This window comes from Macaca mulatta, chromosome 14 (assembly GCF_049350105.2).
Source record: "Macaca mulatta isolate MMU2019108-1 chromosome 14, T2T-MMU8v2.0, whole genome shotgun sequence".
Classification (NCBI taxonomy): domain Eukaryota; kingdom Metazoa; phylum Chordata; class Mammalia; order Primates; family Cercopithecidae; genus Macaca; species Macaca mulatta.
In genome coordinates, this window is record NC_133419.1 from 3,713,848 (window position 1) to 3,734,461 (window position 20,614).

General features: G+C 48.8%; 2 protein-coding genes across 16 annotated transcripts in view; one reads left to right on the forward strand and one right to left on the reverse strand.

Moving 5' to 3' along the window:
* Positions 1–17,265, reverse strand: part of LOC144334053 (uncharacterized) — a 30,583-nt gene extending 13,318 nt beyond the window's left edge. Inside the window, exon 1 of the mRNA XM_077961818.1 lies at positions 14,481–17,265. The gene's annotated coding sequence lies outside the window, so the exon portion shown is untranslated. The remainder of the gene's footprint in view (positions 1–14,480) is intronic.
* SHANK2 (SH3 and multiple ankyrin repeat domains 2) overlaps positions 1–20,614 on the forward strand; it is a 671,410-nt gene that overhangs the window by 186,378 nt on the left and 464,418 nt on the right. The gene's annotated exons all lie outside the window — the stretch shown is intronic.

Here is a 20,614-nt window from a genome sequence, read left to right on the forward strand (position 1 = left end):
TCATGGTTCATCTCCCCAGCAAAGTGCCCCAAGGGAAGTCCTCCTGTTGACAAGAGGCACCCATACAAAATTTCCATCCCCTGTGTAAGTGCCTCAAGTACAAGATGGAGACAAGCAGCTGAGAATCACCTGTCATTGAAGGAAAGCTGTCACCTCAAAGGCAGACATGAAACAAGTAGAACTGAATACTCCAGGCAGAAACCAAGACAATTTGGGGAACTGAAGTATCAGGGGAACCAGCCCCCAATATTTCAATGCAGGTTCTTTTTTAAGTGTCAGCCGGTCTGAGAAATAAAGAGAGTACAAAAGAAAGAAATTTTACAGCTGGGCCTCCGGGGGTGACATCACATTTTGGCAGGTTCTGTGATGCCCCTGAGCCACAAAACCAGCAAGTTTTTATTAGCAATTTTCAAAGGGGAGGGGTGTACAAATAGGGAGCGGGTCACAGAGATCACATGCTTCAAAGGCAATAAAATATCACGAGGAAAATGGGGGCAGAGCAAGATCACAAGGCCAGGGTGAAATTAGAATTACTAACGAGGTTCCATGTCCTGCTGGGCACATGTTGTCATTGATAAACATCTAAACAGTAAACAGGGTTTGAGAGCAGACAACCAGTCTGACTAGAAGTCACCAGGCTGGAATTTCCTAACCCTAGCAAGCCTGGGGATGCTTCAGGAGACCAGGGCGTATTTCATCCCTTATCTACAACTGCATAATATAGACAATCCCAGAGTGGCCATTTTAGAGACCTCTCCCTGGGAATGCATTCATTTTCCCAGGGTTATTCCTTGCTGAGAAAATAATTCAGCAATATTTCTCCTATTCACTTTCTGCAAGAAGAGACATACGACTCTGTTCTGCCTGGCCCTACAGATGGTCAGACTTTATGGTTATCTCCTTTGTTCCCTGAAAATCACTGTTGTCCTGTTCTTTTAGGATGCCCTAAAAGAACATCCTTTTAGGGATTCACCCTTCCAGCCCACAAGGAGCTGCTCTCCTACATCTTGGATCTACAGCCCTTGGTGGGAATGAATGTGACCTCAAGTCCTCTCCTTCACAGCCTCCCTCTCCATTAACCAACCCTTCCCAGGCTCAACCACCCTCTCCACTAACCAACCCTTCCCAGGTTCACCCTCCGTCTCCGCTAACCGACCCTTCCCAGACTCAACCTCCCTGACCCCTTCCAGGTTCAGGTTCAGATTTCATATTGTTCAAACACACATGTTTTACAAACAATTTGTACAGATAACACAATCATCACAGGGTCCTGAGGCAACATACATCCTCAGTTTACGAAGATGACGGGATTAAGAGATTAAAGTAAAGACAGGCATAGGAAATTGTAAGAGTATTGATTGGGAAAGTGATAGATGTCCATGAAATCTTCACAATTTGTGTTCAGAGACTGCAGTAAAGACAGGGGTAAGAAATTATAAAAGCATTCATTTGGGTAACTAACAAATGTCCATGAAATCTTCATAATTGATGCTCTTCTGCCATGGCTTCAGCTGGTCCCTTTGTTTGGGTTCCCTGACTTCCCGCAACACAGAAGGGAAGTTCCAAAGGAGATGCCCTCCCTACCTAATATCCTCAGTGCAGTAAGAGAAGATAATAGCATCTGTGAAACAGGGAGCATTTGAGAAAGTCATGAAGATCAATAATGATTGCAAAAAAGTGGCATAGCAGTAATGTTGGAGATGAACACAAGGAGGCGGAAGAGAGCCCTGGAATCAGGTAGAGTTCGAGGAGTCATCTCGCAGGTTCGGCATCTGAATAATGAGGGAGAAATAAACAGAGATCATCCAAGATAAAGCCTCTGAGCAGATGGATGTGAGATTCCCAGTTGAAAGGGCCCTGGTGTGAGAAGACACCCCCAGGCAGGCTGGGGGTCCTAAAAGCTCAGAACTCAGGGAATAGAAACAGAAACGCAATCCTAAAAGTTTCAAGAGAGAAAAGTCAGGTTGCACGTAGAGGATCTGGGGTCTGACCTCTCAGCAGCCATATGGGAAGTGCAGTGGGAAAAACCTTCCAAACCAGTGTTCTAGCAAATCAGAGGGTCCCAGAGGTGTTTCAGATGCGTGTTTTCTCGAATCAGCCCCTCCTATGCTGCTTTCTCAGGAAGCTCCTGGAGAGGAGCTTCACCAGAGAGGGAGTGAGCCAGGGGACAGGAAGACCTGGACTCTGGGGAGGGCCCTGGCACCCGGCAGAGGCCGGGCCTGGAATGACTGTGGAGCATTGACCTAGGTGGGCACAGGAGGGTGGATGGCTCTGGGAAAGGGTGGCCCAGAAACCCAGGCAACAGATTGCTGGATGTGTTTGCACCTCACAGGAGGAGACCTGCGCTCTGCAATTTACACCTCTGTCAGAACTTGGTGATAAATTCGTTACATGTAAATAGAAAGGCAGATTTGAAAATGTGGCTGTTATTTACTCAAGGAAAATAGAATCGCAGTCGACTGCCTACCTTGCTGTGGACAAGATGTAACTAGCCCTAATAGCATAAACACAGGAACCATGATTTAACCAAGCGGGGCCATGGCTGTCTTGGGCTGTGTGATAAATGAGTGAAATTCTCATCCTCCCTGGCAGGAAGTCAATAAGTAATATTTAAACAGAAGGAAATCAAGACAGATGATCAGATGTGTGCTATTTACAAATAGGCAGCAAACACCTGAAAAAGCACTGCGGCGTGGGATGTGGTTGGCCCTGTAGTGAGGAAGGGGTTGGGTGGGAGGGGAGCAGCTCGTACTCCATGTAGAACAATAAACGTTTCAAAGCATCCATCCAGACAGGACATTGTTGCTGTAAAAGTTAGATTTCATTTGTTTAGAGAAAATCTTTAATATTACCTCTTCTCCATCTTCTGATCTGGCACTGGCTATTGCAAACAAGACTGCATTTCGGGGTCAGTGCTCCACAGTGCTCAGGGCTTGCCATCCTTCTGGCCCAGGCTCTTCTCCTGCCTCCTCAGCCCCTGTCCCCGCCGCCCAGGGGTATTGCCACCTGCTCATCTCATGAGTATCTGCTGTGCCCTAAATCTGGACCCACTGCCATCTCTCCTTGCATGGGAAAAGCTCCTGGTTCCTCCTCGGTTTGACCTGCTTACTGACCTGGTCAGAGCCCCAGTTCTCAAGGTGCTTCGAGCCTGGGCATCCAATTGAGTTTCCACCTAAGGACACCAGAGTGAGTTGTAGTCCTAGCCAGTTTCATGTGCAAGGGGCTCCATAGGTGCCTTCCCTAGCATGGCCACACTTTCCTTGTTGAGTTTATCTAAGAAGTGCCTTAGCCACTCTCTCTGCTGCTGGGCTGCCTCCAACAGGGGATATAATCTCCCCTAGACACAGACAGACCCCTTTGAACACGTCGGTGACTGAACACCATCTTCTCAATGATGTGATGTCTCTCCAGCCAGGTGGGACTGCTTGCTCCACCATCACCACCTTTGCCAGGTGAACTCCTTCCCACCCCTCAGAGCCGAAGTGCTTTCTCTGCAGGAAGCTTTTCTTTTGATTCCCACAGTACTTGATGGGTACCTTTTATATATTGTATTACAATGAATGGTTCATGCATAAGTCTCCCAAGCTAAACTTTAAAGTGCTTTGAGAGGGATGCACTTTCCCATCTATCTTTATTCTCCTGGTGCCCAGCACCAGACCCAGAACCCTCAGTAACAAATGTTAAGTGAACAGGCAAAAGCCCTGTCTGGTCATATGGCTCCATGTAATTTCTTGAGCTGGCCACTAAGTGGCAGTGTTAACCTGGTACAGCTTGGTGCCCAGTTAAGGAGGAGGGGCTTGTGAAATGCAAAAGGTGAGAGCAGGGTGCAACTGATGCTTGGTGAGATACTTATAATCCACTGTTTCCATCCTGAAGAAGTGTCTGTCCCTGAATGTAAGTCCTCAAGTTCATCTGTTAGAAGTGAAGTGGAAATGACACTCTGCTAGTGTGCTGGGGCCGTGCTAGGGTTTGGATATGGCTTGCTTGTCCCCACCGAATCTCATGTTGAAATTTGATTTCTCAATGTGGGGGTGTTGGGAGGTGGGAGGACCTAGTGGAAGGTGTTTGGGTTCTGGGGCAGATCCCTCATGAATAGCTTGGTGGTGTTCTCCAGTAGTGAGTGAGATTTCACTCTCTAGATGGGATTAGTCCTCATGGGAATAGGTTTCTTCTCATAAGAATGGCTTGTTATAAAGCCAGGACACCCCTCACATGTGGTTCCTCCTTGCATGTGTCTACTTCCCCTGTGACCTTCTCCACCATGTTGTGTAGCAGCACAGAAACCCTCACTAGAAACCGAGGCGGTGCCCTTGAACTTCCCACACCACAGAACCATGAGCTAAATAAACCTCTTTTCTTTTCTTTTTCCTTTTTTTTTTTTTTTTTTTAATGAGACAGAGTCTCACTGTCGCCCAGGCTGAAGTGCAATGGTATGATCTTAGTTCACTGCAACCTCCGCCTCCTGGGTTCACGCAATTCTCCTGCCTCAGCCTCCCGAGCAGCTGGGATTGCAGGCGCCTGCCACCACACCCGGCTAATTTTGTGTTTTTAGTAGAGACGGGGTTTTGCTATGTTGGCCAGACTGGTCTTGAACTCCTGACCTCATGATCCACCCACCTTGGCCTCTCAAATTGCTGGGATTACAGGCATGAGCCAGCACACCCAGCCGTCTTTTCTTTTGAAATTACCCATTCTCCAGTATTATCATGTTATTATTATATATTATTATTATAACACGAAACAGATGAAGACAGGCTGCTATAGCAAAGTGCTGTAGGCTGGAAGGTGTTACACAACAGAAATTTATCACTCACAGTTCTGGAGGCTGGAAGTCCTAGCAAGGTTGTGGCTGATTCCATTTCTCATGGGGGCTGACTTCCTTCTCCCTGTGCCCTCATGTGGCAAAGAAAGAGTGAGTCAGCTCTCTAGTACCTCTTCTTATAAGGACACGAATCCTATCGTGGGGGCCCCACCCTCATGACCTCACCTAAACCTAAACACTCCCAAAAGGTCCCAATCCAAATGCCATCCCACCAGGGGTTAGAGCTCCAACATATGAATTTGGAAGGGTTGGGAGGGGACACACAATTTAGTCTGTAGCGACCCCAACAGCAAGTTTAGGAGATATGTTTCAAGTCAGGAATATTAAGTAGTTTTCTCAGTTTACCGTAATGCTTCTGTTGTCTGTAGTTCTGCAATATTTTGCTTTCAACACACAGCCTGCTGTCTTCCTACAGATGTAGTTCTGGGAGGTGTCGTGTGTCTAAGTGTGTCAGCCTCCATTTTTGGGCAGTGTGTGGAGTTAGCTATCTGTCTAGTTCATGAATAGATAGAACTCAGGGGGAGGGGAGAGAGGACTACATGTATTGAGTATCCACTATGTACACATAGGGAGCAGATGCTTTATTGGTGTGACATGGTCCTTGAATGCTCTGCAGGTTTAAATATTATGAACCAATTTTACTGATCAGCTCATGAGGCAAAATTGAAATTGGAGACTATCAGACACCAAACTTGTTTTTAATCAGCCCCTCTGCCTCCTGGAAGGGATTCAAACCCGTAACTCTCTATCTTCGTCTCCCACCAGAATGAACGCTCCAGAAGGGCAGAGGCCAGTCCCGGGGTCATCATCTCCCCACCAAGTAGCACACTTGGGATCTCAGCAGGTATTTTATGACTAAAGGAAGGAAGTACCCATGACCCCTATGTGGTGCTAGTTCATTTAAGTTGGTGCTTTAAAAGCCATTTTTTTCCCTTTTTTCTTGCACCCTCCATGAAGATTTAATGCCTCACATAGACCATAAATCTTTTTAGTTATCACTGCATTGCTGTGCTTTAAACCCCCTCCAGCAACCAGTGATCAGCCTCTTGTCAGGGTGTTGCTGTCACACCTTTTGAGAATGGTTTATGGGAGTTATGATTTATCCTCTTAGAAAAATTGAGTCGGTTCTGGGGGGACTATCAGAGGAAGAGGGGCACTGGCTAATGGGAGAGATGCCTTTGTGTCCTGGGCCTGCTGTGATAAATGACCACTGCCTGGATGGGTAGAAACAGCGGAAATTCTTGGGGAGGCTGAGGTGGGTGGATCACGAGGTCAAGAGTTCAAGACCAGCCTGGCCAACATGGTGAAACTCGGTCTCTACTAAAAATACAAAATTTAGCTGTGTGTGGTGGCACACGCCTATAATCCCAGCTACTCAGGAAGCTGAGGCAGGAGAATTGCGTGAACCTGGGAGGCGGAGGTTGCCGTGAGCCAAGATCGTGCCACTGCACTTCAGCCTGGTGACAGAGTAAGACTCTATCTAAAAAAAAAAGTGGAAATTGACTCTCTCCAGTTGAGGGGGCCAGAAGTCTGAAATCAAGGTGTGGGTGGGGCTGCCTTCCTTCTGGAAACCCTGGGGAGAAACCATTCTTCGTCTCCTCCAGCTCTGGGTGGCGATGGGCAATCTTGGTGCTCCTTGGTTTGTGGCCGCATCACACGAATCTCTGGACCCCCAACCCAGCTCAACCCCTGTGGTCACATTACCTTCTCTTCTGCATCAAATCACCCTCTTAGAAGGGCACTTGGGATACATTTAGGGCCCACCTGGATGATCCAGGATAGTCTCTGCATCTGAAGATTTTTAACTTCATGACATCTGTGAAGACAAAGGTCACATATTTATAGCCTCCCAGGATTGGGACTTGATCTCTTCTAGGCCGTTGTTCTGCCTACCTCTAAAGAGAGGAGCAGGCCGGGCGCGGTGGCTCAAGCCTGTAATCCCAGCACTTTGGGAGGCCGAGACGGGCGGATCACGAGGTCAGGAGATCGAGACCATCCTGGCTAACACAATGAAACCCCGTCTCTACTAAAAATACAAAAAAATTAGCCGGGCGAGGTGGCGGGCGCCTGTAGTCCCAGCTACTCGGGAGGCTGAGGCAGGAGAATGGCGTAAACCCGGGAGGCGGAGCTTGCAGTGAGCCGAGATAGCGCCACTGCACTCCAGCCTGGGCGACAGAGCGAGACTCCGTCTCAAAAAAAAAAAAAAAAAAAGGAGAGGAGCCATGCAGTGGGGAGGGCTGCGGGTAGGACAGGGCCTTTCTTGGCCCATCATGGGGAAGAGAATGAGGTATGAGAAGTTCTGTAGGATCAGGGTAGACTAGGAGGACCCAGGTCAGCAAACCTTAAAGTTGTTTAGCTGTTGGATGGAGAACAAAGCTCAGGAAAGGCCTTGGTAAGCAGGCTGCCCCACACATGGAGCACCTTGCTAGCACCTTGCTAGTCTCTTTTTTAGAATTATTATTTGTTTTGTTTTATTATTATTTTTATTGAGACAATCTCACTCTGTTGCCCAGGCTGGAGTGCAGCAGCACGATCTCAGCTTACTACAACTTCCGCCACTCAGGTTCAAGCGATTCTCATGCCTCAGCCTCCCGAGTAGCTGGGACTACAGGCACGCACCACCACACCCAGCTAATTATTTTTGTATTTTTAATAGAGATGGGGTTTCACCATGTTGGTCAGGCTGGTCTCAAACTCCTGACCTCAGGTGATCTGTCCACCTCGGCCTCCCAACATGTTGGAGCTAGCCTCTTTTTAAACTGAAGTGCACAAGTTCTTGAGACGCTCCCAGCAAAACACAAAACCCGGGAGGGAAAGTCAGAAAGAACAGCCTGGTCCTCATCATCTTATTTATGAGAAAGAAAGTCACCCCGGGTTCCCTTAGGGTCTGTCATCTCCCTTTGGAAGGTCGTTCCAGCCCATCGGCCTCCCTCTGTCCCTGCTGCCACCCCACAGTTCTGGCGCCGCAGTGTCTCTCCTGGATTAGCCACCAGCTTCTCTGCCGCTGCTGGTGGCCCAGACCCTTCTCCTTTCTGCAGCTGGGCACCTCACCTTTCTAGATTACACATGGGGTCATGTCACTCCCTGCAGCTGCCCCGCCAAGAAGGGCCCTCTGACTGTGGCGGTTGTCACATCACCTCCCTTCTCTGCCGTGTGCTCCCTGCATTCCGTGCTCCAGGCGTGTAGAACTGGAGTCCACTAGCCTGACTCTGACCTCTGGCATTTTGCATATGCTGTTCCTCTGCCTGGAACTCTCCTCCTCCTCCTCAGCTCCTGGGCTTCCCTCTCCCTGTCCTCGCCTGGCTGCCCATTGCCTTCTGGGTTCTTTATCATCTCCTCAACTAGAAGCCGCGTTTCCAAAGGGCAGGGACCTCCTGTGCTCAGCACATTCCTCAGGATTGACCTGTACAGGTGGCTGTCAGTAAATACTGTTTCTTTGGCTAAATCTTAGTGAGCAAAACGACACATATATGCATTTTCATAAGTCCCCCGATGGCCTCTGTGCCTCCCGTCTTTTGTTTCAGTAATCCCTGAGTGGACCTGCGTGTAACTTTTCAGGAACATGCCTTTCCTTGTTGGGGAGGGAATCCTGTTTTCAACAATATTCCAGAGTATTGACTAAGTGGATCACATTCATGAAGCAAGTCTACCTTCATTTGCTCCTTCTGTGTTATTTTATCCTCAGCACATCTCCTCCTGGCTCAGAGGGGTTAAAGCTGTGCCCAGGATACCCCCCGCCACCACATCCACACATACATTGATGCTGGTCCCACCTGAAAACCATCTCTGGGTTCTGTTCCAACCTTCACCCCACTGTGTCCCCAGCCGATTGGCTAATTTTGAGCCAATCTGCTTTGTCCCTGGGGAAACTGGGACTGGGGCAGAGACTCATTCCTGCTGGGATTTTTTTTTTTTTTTTTTTTTTTTTTTTAGACGGAGTCTCGCTGTGTCTCCCAGGCTGGAGTGCAGTGGCGTGATCTCGGCTCACTGCAAGCTCCACCTCCCGGGTTCACGCCATTCTCCCCCTGCTGGGATTTTAAAGAGCCCTCTGCTCCTAGGGAGGCAGAAGCCAGGGAAGGACATGCCAGAAAAAAATAGAGAAGGTGATATAGACCCAGAGAGAATAAGATGGACAGGTCGGCCGGGCGCGGTGGCTCAAGCCTGTAATCCCAGCACTTTGGGAGGCCGAGACAGGCGGATCACAAGGTCAGGAGATCGAGACCATCCTGGCTAACCCGGTGAAACCCTGTCTCTACTAAAGAATACAAAAAACTAGCCGGGCGAGGTGGCGGGCGCCTGTAGTCCCAGCTACTTGAGAGGCTGAGGCAGGAGAATGGCATAAACCCGGGAGGCGGAGCTTGCAGTGAGCTAAGATCTGGCCACTGCACTCCAGCCTGGGCCACAGAGTGAGACTCCGTCTCAAAAAAAAAAAAAAAAAAAAGATGGACAGGTCGTGCTCACGCACGCGCGCGCGCACACACACGTGCATGCACACAGGCATCCGCACACATATGCAAATGAAGAGAGTGGCCCCAAAGGCCCTCTGGCTTCTGAGAGGTCACACATCCTGCACTAGGTTTTTGTGAGATTCTGCCTCTGGGACTGAGCCCATCTGAGTGGATTTGTGTTCCTCAACAAGAAGCAGTTCCTGAGTAAACAGGGACAACTCCAGGACTTGACCTAGACCTTTTTTCTCTAAGCTCTGCCTTTTAAAAGATGTTCTATTTCCACTTGAGAAAAAAAAAAAGGTGCACACACACCTGCACGTGTGCACCTGCGCACACACATACACACTATAAAGTGCTCAAAAGATGGGAGTAGCCACTGTGACTGTGATCTTTGATAGCAGAATGCACACGGTCCGATGGTGGCCATTCTCATCTTTTGCACGCTTGCCAAGGCCAGGCCCTCTGAGCACTCCAGATGCATAGGCCACCAACTGATGAAACATGGATGTCCTCGGGAAATTGTAGGATCTGGGAGACCCCAGGGCAGACGATGACAGAGTCACTTGTCCACCATCCAAAAGTCACCTAGGAGGGAGCCTCACCGAGCTGTCAGGGAAATGAGGTCCTGGTGAACCTCCATCAGGCAGGCAGCAGTGATCAGTGAAGGCATTTGGGGCTTTTGTTTCGAACACATCCCTGTTATCACATGACTTGGGGAGTTTCAAAAGATTTCTGTGTTCCCGTCACTTGTTCTCCCCAGAGGATGTTTTCTTCCATCTCCTTTGAGCTTTGAAAGCACCTGTGCATCTAGTGTTTGGTGGCTCTTAAACTCTTCTAGACACAGGCTATATCGATTCTGAGGAACCCAGAGGCCCCTGCACAGCATCTTAGCTTGTCCAGGGCTGATAAGTGACATGTTCCGACTCCTCACGGAGAACTGGGGTTTGGCAGGGCAGAAGTACATGACTGATGCTACAGATCTCAGTCTTCCAACTTAAAAGCGACAGCTAGCAGTGACATTTCAAAAAAGGTCAGGCCCATCAAGACATCTCAGGGAGGGAAAAGAAGGTGGAAGAGTCAGTTCCAAGGAGAAGTGAAGGATCCTTGGAACTGGAAACCCGGTGCTGGCTGAATCACCTTGAGGACTTACAGTGGGTACTGGTGGGCATTACCCGTCGCCAGAGGTGTCTTCCTGCTTATAGTCTCTGACTGTTCTTTAGGGAGGGCTGTTGGGAACCTCGAGGGTACACACGGGTTAGGGTCCGGGAAGCGAGGAGGCCAGAGCCCACCCGGCCTGCACCAGCTCTCTGTGAACCTGTTCCTTAGCGGAGAACTGTTTCAGCTCTGTCTTTTGGTTGCTAACATGGTCTTTACAGCCCAAAATGATTGTCAACAAGATAGAGAAAAAAATAGCAAAGACAAACACACAAACACATGGTCTTGCTTCTTTTGCCTGTTGCCTTATTTATTTTAGTTTTACTTTTTTATGTAATTCTCTCTCTTTTTTTTTTTTTTTTTTGAGACAGAGTTTCACTCTGTTGCCCAGGCTGGAGTGCAGTGGTGTGATCTTGGCTCACTGCAACCTCCGCCTCCCGGGTTCAAGTGATTCTCCTGCCTCAGCCTCCCAAGTAACTGGGATTACAGGCACCCGCCACCACGCCCGGCTAATTTTTGTATTTTTAGCAGAGACGGGGTTTCACCATGTTGGCCAGGCTGGTCTCAAACTCCTGACCTCAGGTGAACTGCCTGCCTAGGTCTCCCAAAGTGCTGGGATTACAGGCGTGAGCCACCACGCCTGACCTCTCCTGTTGCTTTAAAGGTATCTGAAAACTCTCTCATTGGTTTTAGTGCTGTGATTCTTCTTCATGGGTTTTTCCTTTTTTTTTTTTTTTTGAACATTTTGAGAATAAGCTCCACAGAGTTGGCATTTAAGGAATGGTGTTTACTGGAGAGAGAGAAATCTCAGCCAACTGAGACATTAATGTGGCCAAATTGATTTCAATCCGTGTGAGACCTCAGCCGTGGGCCTCTAGGAATGGTGCCCACTTCAGCCAGTGCAGCGGGGACAGGCAGGGGAAAGACATGGTCCCTGGCAGGTGTGAACCCGAGGCTGTTCATGATGGGCACCTCCAAATCCCTGCTTAACCTGGAACGGTTCACCACTGCGGAGGCGGTGTAACAGGCCCGCTCTCATGACGAGGAACTCGGGGCAGAGATTCGCTGTGCTTTTCAGAACATGGAGTTTTAAAACATTCCTAAGCTGCTCTCTCGGAGGAGGCCTTTCAGATCTTGGAAAGTGTCTGTTTAGGACAGAGTCTGTTTTATCCATGTCTGCATTCAAGTCAGCTGTCCTGCTCGGGGCCTGGCACGTGGTAGACGTGTTTGCTGATTAAATAAATAACAGGTTAGCATCCCAGGTTCAGAAAAGACCTCATGTCCAAGTCAGAATAGAATCGGTTGTGGTTTTAGGTTTTAGGCTGTTGGAAAGGTCAGCGTGACCCACGGGGAGTGACCTCCGGAGATGGATTCCAGATGGTTCAGAGGTGTCCTTGAACCCGTCCGTTTGGCTGCCACTCTCGCTTTCACTCCTGGCTTACCATGTGATAGGGGCTAATTACAAACTGAGGACTCGGTTCTTCCATCTGCAAAATGAGACTGTAGCAGACCCTTCTTACCCATGTGGGCTGTGTTCCAGGACCTGGGTGGATGCCAGAAACGGAGGATAGCACAGACCCCTCCATGTATGGGCTGTGTTTTCAATCTGAGAACTGAGAGAGCTCCTGAGTGACGAATGGGTGGGTGGCCTAGACAGCATGGGCACGCTGGACAAAGGGATGATTCACATCCTGGGCAGGACGGAGCAACAGGAGGCAAGATTCCATCACATTGCTCAGAATGGCACGCAATTGAAAACAGGTGAATTGTTTATTTCTGGAATGTTTTGTTTCATATTTTCACATTGCATCAGACTGCAGTTAACTGAAACCGCAGGTAAGGAGGGCCCCTGTCATAGACACGGCTGTTTACCTGTGGAGAGAGGAAGCAGGGCGGCTAGCTCCACACCTGCTCCATCCCTGCTCTCTGTGAACGCTTCCTGTGGCCACTGCGTTGCTTTAGTTTGCTTTGCGGTTCCCCGGCAAAACATAGGCAGTTCGAGAAAGGAGTCAGTTCCAGAAGTGAAGCCCCGTTATGAGGACGGTTGACCCTGCTAAGCCGGACCAGCTCGTCTCCTAGGTAACGTCCCTCTGAGTGCCAGGCCCTGCGTCTGTGAAACGGCGACAGTCCTGCCCATCTTGGGTGCTCCTGTGACCGTCGGGGTCATTTGTTCATCCGCACTGGGGATGAATATCTGTGACACTGGCCCAGCCCTCGGGTGAGGGGACACATTTTGGCTCCCACATGGCTACGTAGTTCTCGAGAGTCAGTAGGCTCTCAGGAGACTCCTGCTGGAGCTCTAGAAAGCCCACGTGACCTTTCGGCGCCCACCTGTGCCCAGCACACCTGTGAGTTTGGTGTGTCCTGGAGGCAGGAAGACCCACTCTGAGATTCTGATTCCTGAGAAACAAACCCTGTTTCTGGGCGCTATACCCTGGGAGGTTTCCGCCCCTGTCCCGCTGGTCCCTGACTGTTACCTAATGTTCCTGCTGTGTCCATCATCCAACCCCCATTTATTGAAAACCTGGGCACTGGACATTCCCCAGCGAGGAGGTCCTCCCCTTGGAACGGCCCCACTGGCCTCCGGGAGGAAAATCGCACCACTCATGATTTACCCACACACGGCATTTCAGCTGATCTAAGGGGGGTTCTCTTTTGCCTCTTGTATATTGTAATCAATAGTATTGGAAATATTCAGTGACAGCGTTTTCTCTCTTATCATTGGGGCATAAAATAAGGAGCCTCCTTTAATTGATGGTGGCTTTGAGTTGATGGAATTTGGTCTTATAATTGCAGTGAATGCCAGGAGATGCTATTTGGGGGTGACTTAGTCTGAGACCCAGTGACCTTCCTGGGGAGCATCATCTCCTCTGGCTTCAGAAAGCCAAGGTGCTTACCCTGCGGCAGGGTGGGGACGGCCGAGGACTGCTTCCCGGGCAGAGCCCCTGTGTTTGAGGCTGCACCCTGGGCAGGGCTGGGCTGTTTGGGAAGCAGAGGCGGCCTGAGAAGCAGGAGGGAGGCCGGCCGGCTGCACGGGCCTCCGTTACCTGGGGTGAGAAACCTGAGTGTGCGGCAGGAAGTGACTACCTGGTTTTAATGTGCAGTGGGCATTGTTGTTGCTGCTGGTTTGTTTTTTTTTTTTTTTTTTTTTTTTTTTTTTTTTTGAGACGGAGTCTGGCTCTGTCACCCAGGCTGGAGTGCAGTGGCGCGATCTCGGCTCACTGCAAGCTCCGCCTCCCGGGTTTACGCCATTCTCCTGCCTCAGCCTCCGGAGTAGCTGGGACTACAGGTGCCCGCCACCTCGCCCGGCTAGTTTTTTGTATTTTTTAGTAGAGACGGGGTTTCACCATGTTAGCCAGGATGGTCTCGATCTCCTGACCTCGTGATCCGCCCGTCTCGGCCTCCCAAAGTGCTGGGATTACAGGCTTGAGCCACCGCGCCCGGCCGCTGCTGGTTTTTGTTGTTGTTGTTGTTGTTGTTGTTGAGACAGAGTCCTGCTCTGTTGCCCAGGCTGGAGTGCAGTGGCGCACTCATGGTTCACTGCAGCCTCTACCTCCCAGGCTTAAGTGATCCTCCTGCATCTTTCTATGGAGTAGCTGGGACTACAGGCGTGTGCCACCACACACCACTCATTTTTTTGATATTTGATATTTTTGTAGACGTGAGTTTTGCCATGTTGCCCAGGGTGGTCTCGAACTCCTGGGGTCAAGTTATACTCTCACTTCAACCTCCCAGCTCATGCTGGGATAATAGGCATGAGCCACTGCGCCCAGCTGTTGTTGTTGCTTTTTCTTTTTTCTTTCTTTTTTTTTTTTTTTTGAGACATAGCCTTTCTTTCTCGCCCAGGCTGGAGTGCAGTGGCGCGATCTCAGCTCACTGCAACCTCCACCTCCCAGGTTCAAGCAATTCTCCTGCCTCGGCCTCCAGAGTAGCTGGGATTATAGGTGTGTGCCACCACGCCCAGCTAATTTTTATATTTTTAGTAGAGACGGGATTTCGCCATGTTGGCCCGGCTGGTCTTGAACTCCTGAACTCAGGTGATCTGCCCGTCTCAGCCTCCCAAAGTGCTGGGATTACAGGCATGAGCCACCACACCTGGTCTGTTGTTGCTTTTTTAAAAATTGCAATAAATACACATACCCACTGTTGTCAGATCTTCCTGCTTTTCAAGAGAATTTAGAAATTCATGTTTTTCTCAACTGTGGTCAAATACACATAACCTAAAATTTATCGATTTTGATCATTTCTCAGCATGCTCTTCAGTGGCATTAAGCACATTCATGGGATGGTGTCGCCATGACTACCAGAACTTTTTCATTTCCCCAGACTGAAACTCTGTCCCCATTAAACACCAACCCTTTGTTCCTTCCTCCCCCAGCCCCTGGTAACCATCATTCTACTTTCCATCTCTATGAATCTCACAGCTCTAGGGACCTCATTTAAGTTTAATCCTACAGTATTCGTCTTTTTATGACTGGTTTATTTCACTCAATACAGTGTCCTCAAGGTTCCTCCACGTTGTAGCCTGTGTCAGAATCTCATTGCTTTTTCATGGCCGAATAATATTCCACTGCATGGATGGACCACACTGAGCTCATCCATTCGTCTGCCGGTGGACACTGAGCTGCTCCCACCTTTCTGGCTAGTTTGAATCATGCTGCTGTGGACATGAGTGTGCAAATATCTGTTGGAGTCTCTGGGTTGAATTCTTTTGGGTATAGACCCAGAAGTGGAATTACTGGGTCATATGGGAATTCTATTTTTAATTTTTCCAGGAGCCACCATTCTGTTTTCCATAGGAGCTGTGTGATATGTAGCAGCCATGCTAATCCATGTGGAGTGGTATGCTGTGCTTTTCAATAGTTTCTGATTTCTGTGGCATCCACCAGGACAATATCATATGGAAGGCATGACATGCCTAGGCAGGGGGTGGAGTTAGGAGAGCCCCCTGCCCTGCCAGGTGGTCCCCACGTGGGGTCTCTGAGGCCTGGCCACTTCATAGCTACCCTGGCATTTGCTTTGATCAATGCTTGCAGAAGACTGAATGTTTGGGGGTGGATCTCTACTCACACCATGGGAAGGTGTGGCCCAGATGCCTGACTTGGAAATTGGCTTTAATCTTTGTAAACAGAGATGGTTTCCTGGGAATTGGTCTGAAGTCTTAGGGGCACGGATCTGCCTCTGGTCTGGACAGTTTCCATACATCCATTTCCCCTAGCGGGACCGCACGTGCACGGACCCGGCAGAGCCCTGCTGCTTCTGCTGCTGAGGGGGTCTGAAGGACCCCTTATTCCTTCTGGCTCCCGGAGTGTCTAAGATGAGGCCTTGCTTTATATAGGACAAGATTTTAAGATAAAAACGAGTGCATCTGGAAATTAATATTTCCCATGGCTCTTATCAGAGACACTGCCTTTGTTTCCTCCACGGAACGTAGTTTCAGCTGTTCAGATTTCCCCAAGGGGTAGATTTCCATGGCTAAGGCAGAAGCAATGCTTTTGTCCAGAACCAGATGTCTGCAAAATGTTTTCTTTTCTTCTCAGAACATCACAGTTTCAGCTTGAAAAAGACGTTTCCACTCATTTCCGATGGAAGATACCGTGTCATAGAGATTATGGTGATTCTGAGACGTTTAGAGTGGGCTTATTGAAATCGGTAATACATACGGCACACGGAGGCTCTTCCAGTGTTTCTTAAAAAAATATTTGTTATGCTAATTTCGAATTGCTAGGATTTCTGCAGGCTTGAAAATGAGTGATGTTTTTCTTTCTTTATAAAAAATGTTAGGATGATTTTCACTTTGGAAAAATAATAAGCGTCGTTGAGAAGGGTGTCTCTGCTCAAAAGAGATTGGCCCTTCAGCAACAGGCAGTGGCTTTCTGGATGTGAGAACTCATTGCTCTGACAGACGCTCGGCGCCAGCACCTTGCCGTTGCCCTGTGCACCACTAAGTGGTCTCTAATTATAGCTGTGTCCTTGGCATCCAGACACCTTCTCTTGCCCGTTTCAGAACGGCGGGTGAGGGCTTAGAGATGACCTACAAAGGGCTGGCCCCGGTGACTGGTGGATAACGTCGCCACCAGGAAGGAGAATACAAGGGCAGGTGATTCTGTAGCCTCTTCGGTTTCCCTTTCCTGACTTGCCGTGGCCACGCCAGCAACTCTGACTTGTGGTCCAGGGTGCCCCAGAGCTGCCACCCTCTGAGGGCTGTGCGGAGGGATAGACGGACATCCCTGGCGCTGGTTTCCCAGTGCTGTGTGCTGTCCTTGTAAAAGACTGCTTTATTGAGATGTAATTCACAGACCATACAGTTCACTCGTCTAACAGGTATAGTCCAGGGGTTTCTGGTATATTCACAGTTGTGCAACTATCACCATAGTCAATTTTAGAACATTTTCATCACCTCAAAAAGAAACCCTTTCACTAGCCTCCCCTAAACCTCCCTCCCTGTAGCCCCTGGCACCACGAGTCTACTTTCTGTCACTATGGATTTGCCTATTCTGGACATGTCATGTGAATGGAATCATGGAACATGAGGCTGTGTGTGTCTGGTTACTTTCTCTGAGCATAGTGTGATCAAATCTTATCCATGTGTTAGTGTGTGTTGGGGCTTCATTCCCTTTCGTGGCTGAATTTTGTGCATCTGTTTATCCATTGATGGCTTCTGTGCCTGTACTCAGAAAATGCATTTGTGGGTGGGCATGGTGACTCATGCCTGTAGCCCAGCACTTTTAGAGGCTAAGGCAGGAGGATTGCATGAGCCTAGGAGCCCCAGACCACCCCAGGCAACATAGTGAGACCACATCTCAAAAAAAAAAAAAAAAAAAAAAAAAAGAAAGAAAGAGAGAGAAAGAGAGAAAGAAAGAAAGAAAGAAACGAACCCGCTGGGTGTGGTGAGGTGTGTCTGTAGTCTCAGCTGCATGGGAGGGTGAGGCAGGAGGATTGCTTGAGCCTGGGAGATCGAGGCAGCAGTGAGCCATGATCGTGCCACTACACTCCAGCCTCCAGCCTGGGAAACTGAGTGAGACACTGTCTTTAAAAAAAAAGAAAAAGAAAAAAGAAAGAAATACAAGAGAAAAGGCATTTATGTTTGCAAGATCAACCTCTGAGACCAATGACCTCTATCCAGACCTAGCAGTGACTTGAGACTGCCTTAGGTTCAGCATCTCATACTGGCCAGGTGAGATAACAGAGAAGGTGCTGGAATAGCATTAAAACAATACAATCCTAATAACTAACACTTTCTATTTGCATCAGTCAGCTTGGACCCGGTTATGCCTCATAACAAACACCCCCACATTCCCAGTGGCTTCAAGTCATCTGGTAACTGCATCTAAAGGTTGACTGTCGATTTGCCCCAGTTTTTTCTGTGTCCCAGGATCCATACAAAAGGAGACATTGTGGTTGTCTGGGTAGAGGGAGCAGAGCACCGGCAGATCCTGACATCTGTGGGGTGGGAAGGACATGCTTCCTTCCACAGGGAGGCAGAAGGCAGGGCTTTCTGATCCTCATCCAGGGAGATATTGAATGATTGGAACCAAGAAAATATTCTGCATTGAGGTTTACACAATAGGTCCTGCACTTGGCCCATAGCCTTATCTTTGTAAATACATTTTTTCTGGAGCATAGTCATGCCCATTCATTGAAATGTTGCCTGTGTTTGCTGCTGTGCTGGAAGGGCAGAGTTGAGGAGCTGTGATAGAGACCATGTGGTCCTCAAAGCTGAAGGTGTTTACTCTCTGGCTTTCTACAGGGCTTGCTCACACCAGCTGAGCGTCCTCATCAGCATCCTACTCACTGCTGTCATTTCAGTGACTGTCTGTGGCACTTACAGCTCACGTTTCTGTAGTCACCCAGGATCCAACTGCTTTCAATATTGTGATTGCTAGAATAACGTCCCCCCAACATATCTGCATCCTAATCCCCCAAACCTGTGTACATATTACCTTACATGGCAAAACTGCCTTTGCAGATGTGATAATGCACACACCACAGGCTTCCTTACGATACACACACCACTAACAGATGGTGACCTCAGGTACAAGTTCTGGAACTCACACTAGAGATTAAGGAAGTGACAAGCCCCTGGGCACATTGTTCTTCGTGTCCTGTGGGTGGTGTTGCTTCTTTTGTTGAAGCAGAAGTACCCTCCCAGCTTCTCTCTCCACAAGACAACTGTGCATCTCCATAGGTCTGCACTCCCCCAGGGTCTGCATTACCATCTGTCTGCTCCCTGACTCTGCCAGCCCCACCCTCCCAGGAGAGATGGGGAGTCACTTTCAGGTCACCCCATACCGTTCTTCAGTGTGCGCATCTTCCTGCCTCTCTCCTCTGGTGTAGGCTTTTGGTGTGGGAGTTTGAAGGCAGCCCTACCACCTGTCCAGGTTCACAGTCGTAGGTGGGCTCTTAACTTCCAGCCCTAGGCACCTTTATCAGTGCTCATGTCTTGCCAGGCTTGCAAGTTTTTCTCCCTTAGTCCTCATTCTGCCCCATGGATCCCATTGGAGGGGTCTGGTTCTTCCTCTAGGGGAGGACCCCCTGTGCTCCCACCTAGTCTTCCTCTCCCCACAGGAATCAGCTTTGAAACAAATGCCTTTTTCTGTTACCACGTGCTTTTCCTCCATTCTGAGGCCCTGTGATTCCATCTCGTGTTCCACATAAAAGCAAGCAGTAGACCTTTGCCGCATCTTCTGGGGGTGAGGCTGTTCTGGCAATCATGCTCTGTTTCTCATGTCAACAAATGCATCTTAGGACTGTCCTGGGCAGCCCTTGATCCATGCCAGGTGTGCCACGAGGGCCTGTTCTGCACTGAATTAGGGCTTTGTAGCGAGTTGACCAGTTGTCTCAGATCTCTGCCTTCAAGTTTTCCCCCTTCAAGCACACAAGCCTTTCTTTCCCTTCTAGACACCTTTGGAATGCATGGTGGAGGGGGCAGCTCCATGGCTGGGGTGTCCATTGATGGGAACAGGTATCCGTGACAATGCTCTTGTCTCTCTGGGTTTCAGGGCATGCAGTCGGTGGTGTCGACAGGCCTTGTGTTAGCCAGGGTTCTCTAGAAAAAAATGGAACCAATAAGATACATGTATATATGTGTACATATATAAATATATACATATATATAGAAAGAGAATGAGGAGAGATTTATTATAAGGAATTGGCGCATGTGATTACGGAGGCTGAGAAGTCCCACAATCTGCCATCTGCAAACCAAAGACCTGGGAAAGCTGGTGGTGTAAATGCCAGGACAAGGGCAGAAAACGATTTGTGTTCAGCGCCAGCAGTCAACTGGGGAGAACTGATGCCCCCTTCCTCTGCCTTTTGTTCTATTCAGACCTTCAATGGGTTGGATGAGGCCCACCCACTTTGGGGAGGGTATCTGCTTTTCTGAGTCTACCAGTTCAAATGCGGATCCAGAAACATTCTCCCAGCTATATCCAGGAACAGCCTCCCAAATAGACTCAGAAATAACGGTTTACTCTGAGCACCCTGGAACTGAGTCAAGATGACACATAAAATGAACTGTCACTGGCCTTGAAGGTCACCAGGACCCTGCCTGTGTCTTAATGGGAATTTCCATCTCCTTAAGATCTTGCCTGCCTTTGCTTGAACCCCTGCAGAGATGGGGAACTCACTGCTTGTGGAGATAGCTTGCTCTGTGGGGTTATTTGCCTTGTACTGACTCACCTGCCCTCTCCCCATCTCAGACCCCATCAGTCCCAACCTGGCCCAGATTCATTGGTCACATAGAACAAGCGGAGTCTCCCGTGCTTCCTATGGCTTTCAAGTCCATCACACCAGGCAGTGAAATGACCTTGGGAGCAGAGCAAGAGACACGGGATAAATGGAATATTTTATTGTGAAATCTTTTTTGGAGATCGAGTTCAGAATCTTCATGAATATTTAAATGGAATTCAGAGTCAGCGTTCAGGGACTCTTATTTATTTTAACACAATGGGAAGTATTATTGTTTATAAAATAGCTACAAAGAATCTTTTGTCTCCATGTGTTGCGTTGAAGTCTATTTCTTATTACTGTAGGCCCTTATTTTTTTAAAACAAAGAAATTAACATATTGAGATGCCTTGGCAAGCATATGATGTGTGTCTGCCTGGAATTCTTTTTTCCGCGCCATGTCATGTGGTAGAGATTCTGATCCCTGGTTTTTGCCTGTTTTAAGCAGGTAGAAAGGGATC